Raw genomic sequence first — 10,653 nt, forward strand, 5'->3', positions numbered from 1 at the left:
TTTTCTTAACGAGTCAATCAATGTTTACATGGGGTCATTTGATCTCTAAAACGTTATAATACAATATAGAAAATAAAAGCAACTCAGACCGAGTACACATGTGTCTGGATCCAAACATAACTGTTCAGCCTAATCAGTCAAAGGCCAGGTGGCCGTGGGCTAACAGTCATGACTAGTTCTCCTTGCAGGGGCATCATAGCTCCGGAGAACATTTGTGTGTGTAGGTTAGTGGTACAAATCCCAGATGTGGCCGTGCATCTGCTGAGTGTACAAAAAACTATAATTGTATTCTAATGTCATTCAAAATGTTTTATCGAGTCATACGTATTCACCAGCATATAGCTGACGTATTTTTCAACCCATTGCAGGTAATTAAGTATTAATAGCAATAGCAATGATTGGAGTCATAATGAAGATAGATGCGCGTATCGGATGGCTCCGTTTTTTATAACTAATAATCCTTGTAATATGAACATATATTTTGTAAACACATACTCGGGTGTTTAATTCCCGAGTAAGTTTTCAATGTAAATTAATATTATATTCAAACCTAAACGTCTTCCGCTAAAAACAATCCAAAATTCTGATATATTTACAAAACAGGTACCAACTTGTGGTCACACACCTAGGCCCTAAGCTGGGGTGTGACAATATATATGGTCAAAACCCGGTCCGTCCTCCCAGGTTGGTCTGACCTTTGACCCGGTAAAGCGTCCGGGTCGATATGCGGGCCGAGTCTAAAACCATTTCCTATTGGCAAATAACACTCCCAACTTCATTTGGCACCTGGCGGTCCGAACTAAAGTTGTATATGTTTTCAACGGTCCGTGACTAACGAATGGTTAACTCTGTTAGTCTATTGCTTACGTAGCACGGTCAACTGTCAAAAAAAAATCTTATATGGCATGATTACATGGCATGAACTCTATGGAGAGATGGAGTTCAATTTTTTGTTTTTATAATGCTTAAAAGATGGTTATAAAGAGTCGATGCCACATAATCGTGCAACATAAGATTTTTTATAGCTGGGTGTGCCACCTAAGCAATAGACTAACGACGTTAACCATCCGTTAGTCACGAACTGCTGAAAACAAATACACCTTTAGCTAAGCGCCAATCACCTTATCGTTGAGTGAGGATGATTTACCTCTCACGTGACGGGCCTAGTACAGTCTAGTGTGGGCTGGTTTACGTGTCCGGAATAGCACGCTACTAGCCAAGTGTGAAGCTAGGATTGACATTTACCAATAAGGATACCAATTTTCCTAAATTTAAAACCTTGGTAAATCGTGTTAAAAATAATCACTAAAAATATATATTAACATGCACACATTACATTCACATTAAAACCATATCTCCACACTTTTTATATGATATATAGAAGTAAACAGAAAAAACACTATATACTGTAATGGAATTTTGATAATAGAGAACAATTTAAAGAGTAATCAACTCTTTATATTTTGTTATGAGTGTATAAAAAAACAATAATAATAAAATAAGTATTTATGTGTAAGATACAGATAAAGATAAAAAGCTAGATGTGAGAGGTTTTTTAAAAGTTAAATAAAATTTTTAAAAAAATATACTTTTAATTAGGGCTGCACAAACAGCAAAGACCGGACCGAACCGGGTTAAACCCGACCCGAGACCGAGATTATAACAAAATCCAGGACCGAGCACCGGACCGGTGTATATTTCGGGTATCGGTCTTTTTCGAGTTCGGTTCTTCGGTTTTGGTGTCTAACCGAGACCTACTTTGAAGGTAAATTTGAGTGTGAAACATATGCAAACTGTGAAGCACGTTTTACTTGAATTCCTTGCATTTGCGGCTGCTATTTTTTTTACAGGGTGGAAATTACAAGGCATTGAGGATGGAGACGGTCTTGAGAATGAAGACAAAAGTTCACCCCATTTAAATAATTCTGTTTTATCTTTCCAAGTTAATGGTTTATTATTTTACCTTTTCAATGTAAAGATTTATCAAAAGTTTTTTTTCTTTAATTTTGAACGGCTATTAAATCAAACTTTTCTTTATTTGTATGTAAACATTAAAACATTTAAAAATATATTGACTAATTATAATTGTATTTAATCTAAGTAATGGTTAAGTTAGATAACAGCAATAATAAAAATTATATTTTTAAATAATGTAATTTTTTTGAAGTACATAAATATATGTATCTATACTATATATAAAGCATGAGTGAGGGACCTCTTAAATTTTAATAGGTACCAAACTTCTTGTTTTTAGTACAAACTATAATGCATAAAATTAAGACATTTTAGGGACAATTTTGTCTTTTAGCAAAAGCAAAATCATGTTACGGTTTATTTTTAATTTATTAAAATATAATTACAAGTTTGGTACCATAACTTTAATCACATTTTGTTAATTTATATAATAGTTACATATATACCCCTTATTCTAAACCAACTACCCCGACGGCGTTTAAACGTTTAAAACATTTTTACACGCTAATATTTTTTAAAACATTATACCATAAAAATGAGTATTTTATTCTCTTTTTATTTGAGTATGGTATTGCTATAATTTTTTCATTTTATAAACTTAACGTGTTACGTGATTGCCATTAAAGACGGAAAACGAATCGGGCGGGTTCGGCCATTTGGATCATGGGTCTAAAAATTTAAGGTTGGAGTGAGTTGATACAAAAAGGTTAATTTGGTTTGAGTCGGGATGGGTTTGGGTAGAAATGGGTCAAGTCATAACAAATTTTGGTCAGAACATTATCAAGCGGAACGAGTTGCGGGACAAGACGAGTTCAATGTAGCGTTACGTGCGCACCAACACCTGACTGAGCGTCCACAGTCCTTGTGTGACGTGCTTACTAACATCAGTTAAGATTCCAATGCCGCAATACGAGCATACTATCGTCGGGTTACGCGCGTACTATTGTGAAGTCACGCACATATAGAGACAGTAACACCGGTTACGCATCTGATGTCATGTTTGCGTGCATACCTCGCTGCATCGCACGGGCACGCAGATAGTAATATATAATTACTAAGAAAATGTACTAACTGAGCCATTTTTTAATATCATGCTAAATTTTATTTGTTAGAAAGTAATATAAAGTTATAGCGTTATAGCAATTCAAATAAGGCAAGTGATATGTTTAGGTGTTATTAAGTTTTATAAATAAAAAGTTTGGTAAAAACCATGGGTAAAAAGTAAAACCATGGTTTACTAACGCATAGAAAAGCCAAAACTTCTAGACTAAAATAATTTTTTTTAATATATAGTAAATATTAACTTCATACTCTTTTGTCTTCTTTTGGTTACTTTCTTCGTCTCTTTGAACATGGTCTTCAATCTCCATGGAAGAGGAAGCTATCACGGTTTCACAGGTTTAGAATTTCCTTGAACCTACATATGTAAATATCCTATCTTGGGTTGCAAACTGATTGTTGGTTTAATCTCATTCGGTCCGGTCTTGAAAAATTCGGTTACCCTTAGTTCAGATCCGAAGACCGACCCAATAACCGAAAGTGAAAATAACCAGGACCGAAATTCTCTGCTGTACTTTAGGGTCGGTTCGGTTAACTCATTTTTCGGTCCGGTTCTTCAGGTAATTTCGGGTCAGACCCGAATCTGCACACCTCTACTTTTAATTAAATCTAACCTATATAATAAAGGAAACCATTATAGGACAGCTGTCACCTTAATAATCACCCAGATTTTTTTTTTCCCACTCATTCTTTATTAGGGTTTTTCTTATTTCCTATTCCACAGGTGATTAATATTAATATTAACAAAATTCCCTTTCTATAGAAAAACCTTATTCAGAATTAAGGTTCGTCTTCACGCTAGCTGCTATGTTCAAAAATTAGGGTTTTTTTCTTTATCTGGTCGTTCCGAATAATCCAAGGTTCATATAGTAAATGAACAATCGGTTCCGGATCGATTCATTCAATTCAATCGATGAGTTCAATTACCATCAACGCCTCCTCATCTACATGTATGTGCAGGTTAACTCAGTTTCTTCTTTTTTCATTAAGATTACAAGTTGTGTTATTCTGTTTATATCGTTTAATTAATCGACTATTTGAGACCTAATTCAGGTTTCCTGCTTTAATCATGAGAGACATATTTTGGTAACATCATATCAGTCAATTAATCATTATTATAATTTTTGTTTGGTTTTTTTGAGAAGTTTTATGACTTTGGAATATGGTAAGTGTTATTTATGTTTATTGTACATCATTTTGCATTGAAATTGTTTATTTCGTATTCTTTGTTCTTTCATCCTTCTGGTAGCATTGACTTTTACTGAATTAGGAGTCGCCTATGGACTTGATGAAGAAAATTATGGTATGTGGCAATGTTTTTCTCAACACAACCAATCCTTAAGGTTTAACATTGCATTGGCATTGGAGTCAATTTTCTCAACAATCAACTATGGTTGTATGAGTATCTCTGTTTTTAGTTTAGTAAGATTTGCTTGAGCCTTGATAAGGTTATTATTTCATATAAAATCTTTGTTTATATACACCCGCGGCTCCTAAGACCCAGTCCTCTGTATATTGATTTAGCAATCACCATAACTTTTGTCTGAATTATTTTCTATGGATGGTCGTGTTTACTTTTAACAATAAGTATTCTCTAGCAATAAGATGCACTATGAATACAAACTTGAAGGTACTATTTAATACTTTTTAAAATGATGTAATAGTAATCAATATGCTTGGTGGATCTAATATGTCATTAAAGACTTTTCATTGCAAGCAACATTTGTTCTTGTGAAGATGTCAAAAGCCACTTTATTGAATTAATTTATAATATTATACAAACTGTGGGATTGCTAATGCATAAAGACCCATTATGCTCATTAAATGGCTAATCCAAATTTTTGTTTTTTTGCCAAATAATCATATTGCACTTTTGTAAGAATGATGGTTGTTGGCAATGAAAAAACTCGCTAATTTATCAGTGGGAGCAAAATGCAAATCAATAACATTACAAATATTGTTAGATATGTTAGAAGCATTTTTTTAAGTCTATTTATGTGTTTAGACAAAGTCACCTAGCAATAGTATAGTCTTTTTAATAGCTGCAAAGGCTGCTGGAAAGCTGTCTCCAATTCTGGTAAAGTTTCTTATATATAATTTATTTTATGTAAGTTTCAGGCTTTAACTTCTTATATATAATCTAACATATATAATAAAGGAAACCATTATGGGACAGCTGTCACCTTAATAATCACCCAGATTTTTATTTTCCCGCTCATTCTTTATTAGGGTTTTTCCTATTTCCTATTCCACGGGTGATTAATATTAATATTAACAAAATTCCCTTTCTATAGAAAACCTTATTCAGAATTAAGGTTCGTCTTCGCGCTAGCTGCTATGTTCATAAATTAGGGTTTTTTTCTTTATCTGGCCGTTTCGAATAATCCAAGGTTCATATAGTAAATGAACAATCGGTTCCGGATCGATTCATTCAATTCAATCGATGAGTTCAATTACCATCAACGCCTCCTCATCCACATGTATGTGCAGGTTAACTCAGTTTCTTCCTTTTTCATTAAGATTACAAGTTGTTTATTCTGGTTATATCATTTAATTAATCGACTATTTGCTCATAATGCCTTGTGGAAATTTGTAATACTTATTTGCTCTTCTTGCTTCCTTGTCATAATATTTCATCAATTCTTCATAAGACATCTTTTGGGTGGTATAGATTGTAGAGAGGGAAAAGAAAGGGTTACCAACCAATCTTATCCCTATTCAAATAAACAAGTAATTATTTCCTATGCTTAAATCGAAGCTTGGGTATTGTTTTATAAGACCCAATTCGCTAAGATCGATGGCTATGATACCAACCTGTCACACCCCCAATCTAGGCCTAGGGGCGTGATCCATAGTTGGTATCGTATTTGTGAATAAATCAGAGTAGCGGGTTATTAGCGAAAGTCTTTATAAAACATAAGGATCGATTTATATATATTTACATTACAAAAGATCGAGACGAAAGTCTCGATATAAGTTTACTTGTTTATAAGTTTTACAAAACCATCATATTTTTATATTTACACAAAATAATCCGAGCCACCGGATTCTTGAGCTTCTTCGTCTTGCAAGCTCTAATCTTGATTACCTGCAAAATGTTATTAAAATACATCAGCAACGAATGCTGGTGAATATGCTGACGCAAAAATATTTTATTTACTTAATTACCCCTCGAGGCCACGTAAGCCTCGGCCCATCTTGGCTTAGGAATAATCATCATAAACTTGAGTCTCTACTCTAGGTCACCTTAGCAGAACACCGCAGCGTTCCGACATACTTGGGTACCATAAATATACACAAGGTCATTCTCACTTGGACATACTTGGGTCCGGCCCATCGTGGCTGGAGGTCGTGACCACCGCATACCACATATGTAAGGATCCAGACAAACGTATACCACAGCCTGAGGGCTAGGTTTATACTCTTATTTATAATGGTTTTAGAGACACGTAGCCTCATGTAAAGTTTTACACATAACACGTTTGTTTGTTTGAAAACAAGTTTGTAAAAGTGGGGCGTATTCACCTTTCAATAGGATCGGCTTCCAACACCGTCCGTTAGTTCTCCTTTGCTATCTCGCACCTATAGTACGAGTATAACATTCATTTGTCGGATACACGATCCGGCTTTAAGACCTCTAGTCTTATTAATCTCGATGAACCTTTAGTTCATTATCTTACTTTAAAACCTTTAGTTTATAAAACCCGACGTTTCTTCTTAATTAAGAAACGTATTCTTTCTTTATTATTATTTAAGTATACTCATTATACTTAAATAATATATTTCATAACAAAGAATATATATATATATATATATATATATATATATATATATTATCTTTCTTTCCTTTATTTTCTTTGTTATATCTTTCTTTGTTTATCATCGAGCATAACTTCGACTTGGGTATTAAGCCGTTATAATATTTTATTATTATTTTAGTCGGGCATTATGCCTACCTTGTTTGGCTTAGAATACCCTTGACACTCGGGCAGCACTTCGACGTTACTCGCTTCTCAACGTTCACTGGATCAACACTCCTTTCCACACTTGGCACGTTTCTCGAGATAACCTTGGCACGGACTTCGAGACACACTTGGCACGTACTTCGAGGTAAACTCCGGGTCGTCAGGCAGCACTTCAGGATGGCACGGAATTCGAGGTGACGGGTTCGGAAAACGAGGTTTCGGGCACGTTTATCGAGGAGGATCGATGGCACGCACTTCGAGGTCTAGAGATAGGTTAGAGAGAGAGTAAAGTGTGTGATTTGGTGTGAGGGAAGTGAAGAACCCGTGGCTGCTATTTATAGAGAAAATTTTGGACCCTATCGCGCTACGCGATGGGTCCCTTGGCAAGCCCATCGCGTAGCGCGATGTAGGCTTGCTGAGTCACAGCGTAGACCTGCCACGTGGTGACACGTGGCAGGCGCCGAGCCACGTGGCGGCAGGCGTTGCCACCGTGTGCCACGTGGCATACGTGTCACTGCGTGTCAGCTACCCCATCGCGGTACGCGATGGTGTGATCCCCTGATCCATCGCGTAGCGCGATGGGTCAGTATTTTCATAAATTGCAATTTAGTCCTTGGGGTTTGAAATTTGGCAGAATTTTTCCCTTGACTTTGGAAACTTGACATTTTTTGCCCGAATTTTATGTGATGTTACATCCTCCCCACCTTGAAATAAATCTCGTCCTCGAAATTTCTTACGAGAATAAGTGGGGGTATTTTCTTTTTCGTCTTGGACTCGAGTTCCCAAGTATATTCGGGTCCTCTTCGGGAATCCCATCGTACTTTCACGATTTTCAAGGTTCGTATTTTAAGCTTCTTGATTTTCGAATCTTCTATTTGAATTGGACGTGCAACAAATTTTAAGTTTTCATTAATTTCTACGTCTTTAGGGGCATCGAAAGAGATTCGTCGGCTAGGCATTTTCGTAAGTTCGAAACATGGAATACGTTGTGTATCCCTTGCATTTCCTCGGGTAGTCGCAAACGGTATGCGACGGTACCAATTCGTTCGAGTACCTCGAAGGGTCCAACGAATCGAGGACATAGTTTGCCTTTTTTGCCGAATCGGACTACGCCTTTCCATGGCGAGACTTTCAAAAGAACTTTGTCACCGATACTAAACTCTAGCGGCTTACGACGGACATCCACGTAACTCTTTTGGCGTTCACGCGCCGTCTTAAGTCGTTCGCGGATTTGAAGAACCTTGTCGGTAGTTTCTTGGACTATTTCAGGTCCAGATAATTGATTATCTCCGGTTTCAGACCAGCACACGGGCGTTCTACACTTACGACCATATAACGCCTCGAATGGTGCGGTTTGAATGCTCGAGTGATAGCTATTATTATACGAAAATTCCATTAGAGGTAAGTGGTCATCCCAACTTCCTCCTAAGTCTATCACACAAGCTTGGAGTATATCTTCCAACGTTTGGATTGTCCTTTCGCTTTGCCCATCAGTTTGTGGGTGATAGGCGGTGCTAAGGTTTAACTTGGTGCCGAGAGCTTGTTGGAAGCTTTTCCAAAAGTGAGACGTAAAGCGACTATCTCGATCAAAGATTATAGATAGCGGTACTCCATGCAAAGCAACAATGTTGTTCACATAAATACGTGCTAATCTATCCATTGAATATGACTCATTGATAGGAATAAAGTGTGCGGATTTTGTTAAACGATCCACAATCACCCATATAGCATTATGATGTCGAGTCGTTTTCGGGAGTTTGGTTATGAAGTCCATGGTTATTAACTCCCACTTCCATACAGGAAGTTCGGGTTGCTGAAGCAATCCCGAAGACTTTTGGTGTTCAGACTTGACTTTTAAACAAGTTAAACATTTCACAACATGCGAAGCGATGTCCTTTTTCATACCATTCCACCAGTAGTTCGACTTAAGATTTTGATACATTTTATCGCTACCGGGGTGCATCATATACTTAGACTTGTGAGCTTCGTTCATGATTTTCTCTCGCAAGTCTCCAATGATCGGTACCCAAATCCGGTTCCCCATTCTTTGATACCATCGTCACCCTTGACTAACGAGTCAATGGTGCCGTTACGTTTTTCGTTGGAGATCTTGTTTTCATTGATCGCTTGAGTTTGAGCGGATTTGATTTGGTCGATAAGATCAATTTGGAGTTCTAGCCTTAACGCTCGGACTCTTTTTGGCTTTTCGTGCTCTTTACGACTTAAAGCATCGACCACAACGTTGGCCTTACCTTCGTGATAAATGATTTCGCAGTCGTAGTCGTTAAGAGTTACCATCCAGCGTCGTTGGCGCATATTAAGCTCTTTTTGCTCAAAGATGTGTTTCAAGCTTTTGTGATCAGTGTACACGATGAATCTTACTCCATAGAGGTAGTGCCTCCATATCTTAAGTGCAAAGATTATGGCGCCTAACTCTAGATCGTGAGTTGTATAGTTCTTTTCGTGCACCTTAAGTTGACGAGAGGCGTAGGCGATTACTTTCTTTCGTTGCATTAGCACACATCCCAAACCAGAATGGGATGCATCACTAAAGACAACGAAATCTTCGTCACCTTCTGGCAAAGCCAGTATTGGAGCTTGGGTAAGCTTTTGCTTTAGTATATCAAACGCCTCTTGTTGCTTTGTTCCCCATTCATATTTGATATTCTTACGAGTTAGAGAAGTTAGAGGAACAGCGATTCGAGAAAAGTTCTCGATGAATCTACGGTAGTAGCCGGCCAATCCCAAGAAACTTTGAATCTCGGTTGGCGACTTTGGGACCTCCCACTTAGAGATAGCTTCTATCTTAGCGGGGTCCACTTGTATACCGTTAACATTTATGATGTGACCAAGAAATTGCACATCGTGCAACCAGAACTCGCATTTTGAGAACTTGGCGTACAACTTCTCGGTTCTTAAAATTTCAAGTAACGTTCGAAGATGATTTTCATGATCGTCCTTAGACTAAGAATAAATAAGTATGTCGTCGATGAAAACGATAAAAAATTTATCCAAGTAAGACTTACATATTCGGTTCATCATATCCATAAACGCAGCTGGGGCATTAGTAAGTCCAAACGGCATGACCGTGAACTCATAATGTCCATACCTTGTTCGGAAAGCAGTTTTCGGTATGTCTTTGGATTGAACTTTAAGTTGGTGATAGCTGGAACGAATATCGATTTTGGAAAAGTAGCTAGCATCTTGAAGCTGATCGAACAAGTCATCGATACGCGGAAGTGGATAGCGATTCTTGATGGTAACTTTGTTAAGAGCTCGGTAGTCGATGCACATCCGCATGGATCCATCTTTCTTCTTTACGAATAGTATCGGCGCTCCCCACGGTGATGAACTAGGTCGAATAAAGCATTTCTTGAGAAGCTCGTCCAATTGTTTCTTCAGTTCTTTCATCTCGGTTGGCGCGAGGCGGTAAGGCGCTTTAGCGATCGGAGCAGTACCGGGAATAAGATCGATCTTAAACTCTACTTCACGATCGGGAGGAATGCCGGGGAGTTCGTCGGGAAATACATCGGCATAATCAGAAACAACAGGAACGTCTTTGATTTCTTTGGGTTTTGATTCCTCGGTGACGTAGGCTATGAATGCTAAGCATCCTTGATTTAAACATTTGTTAGCTCTCATCATGGAGATTAGG

Source organism: Bidens hawaiensis, unplaced genomic scaffold (assembly GCF_021521415.1).
Source record: "Bidens hawaiensis isolate Kalapana, Puna unplaced genomic scaffold, B.hawaiensis_p1.1 tig00001721_1, whole genome shotgun sequence".
NCBI lineage: Eukaryota > Viridiplantae > Streptophyta > Magnoliopsida > Asterales > Asteraceae > Bidens > Bidens hawaiensis.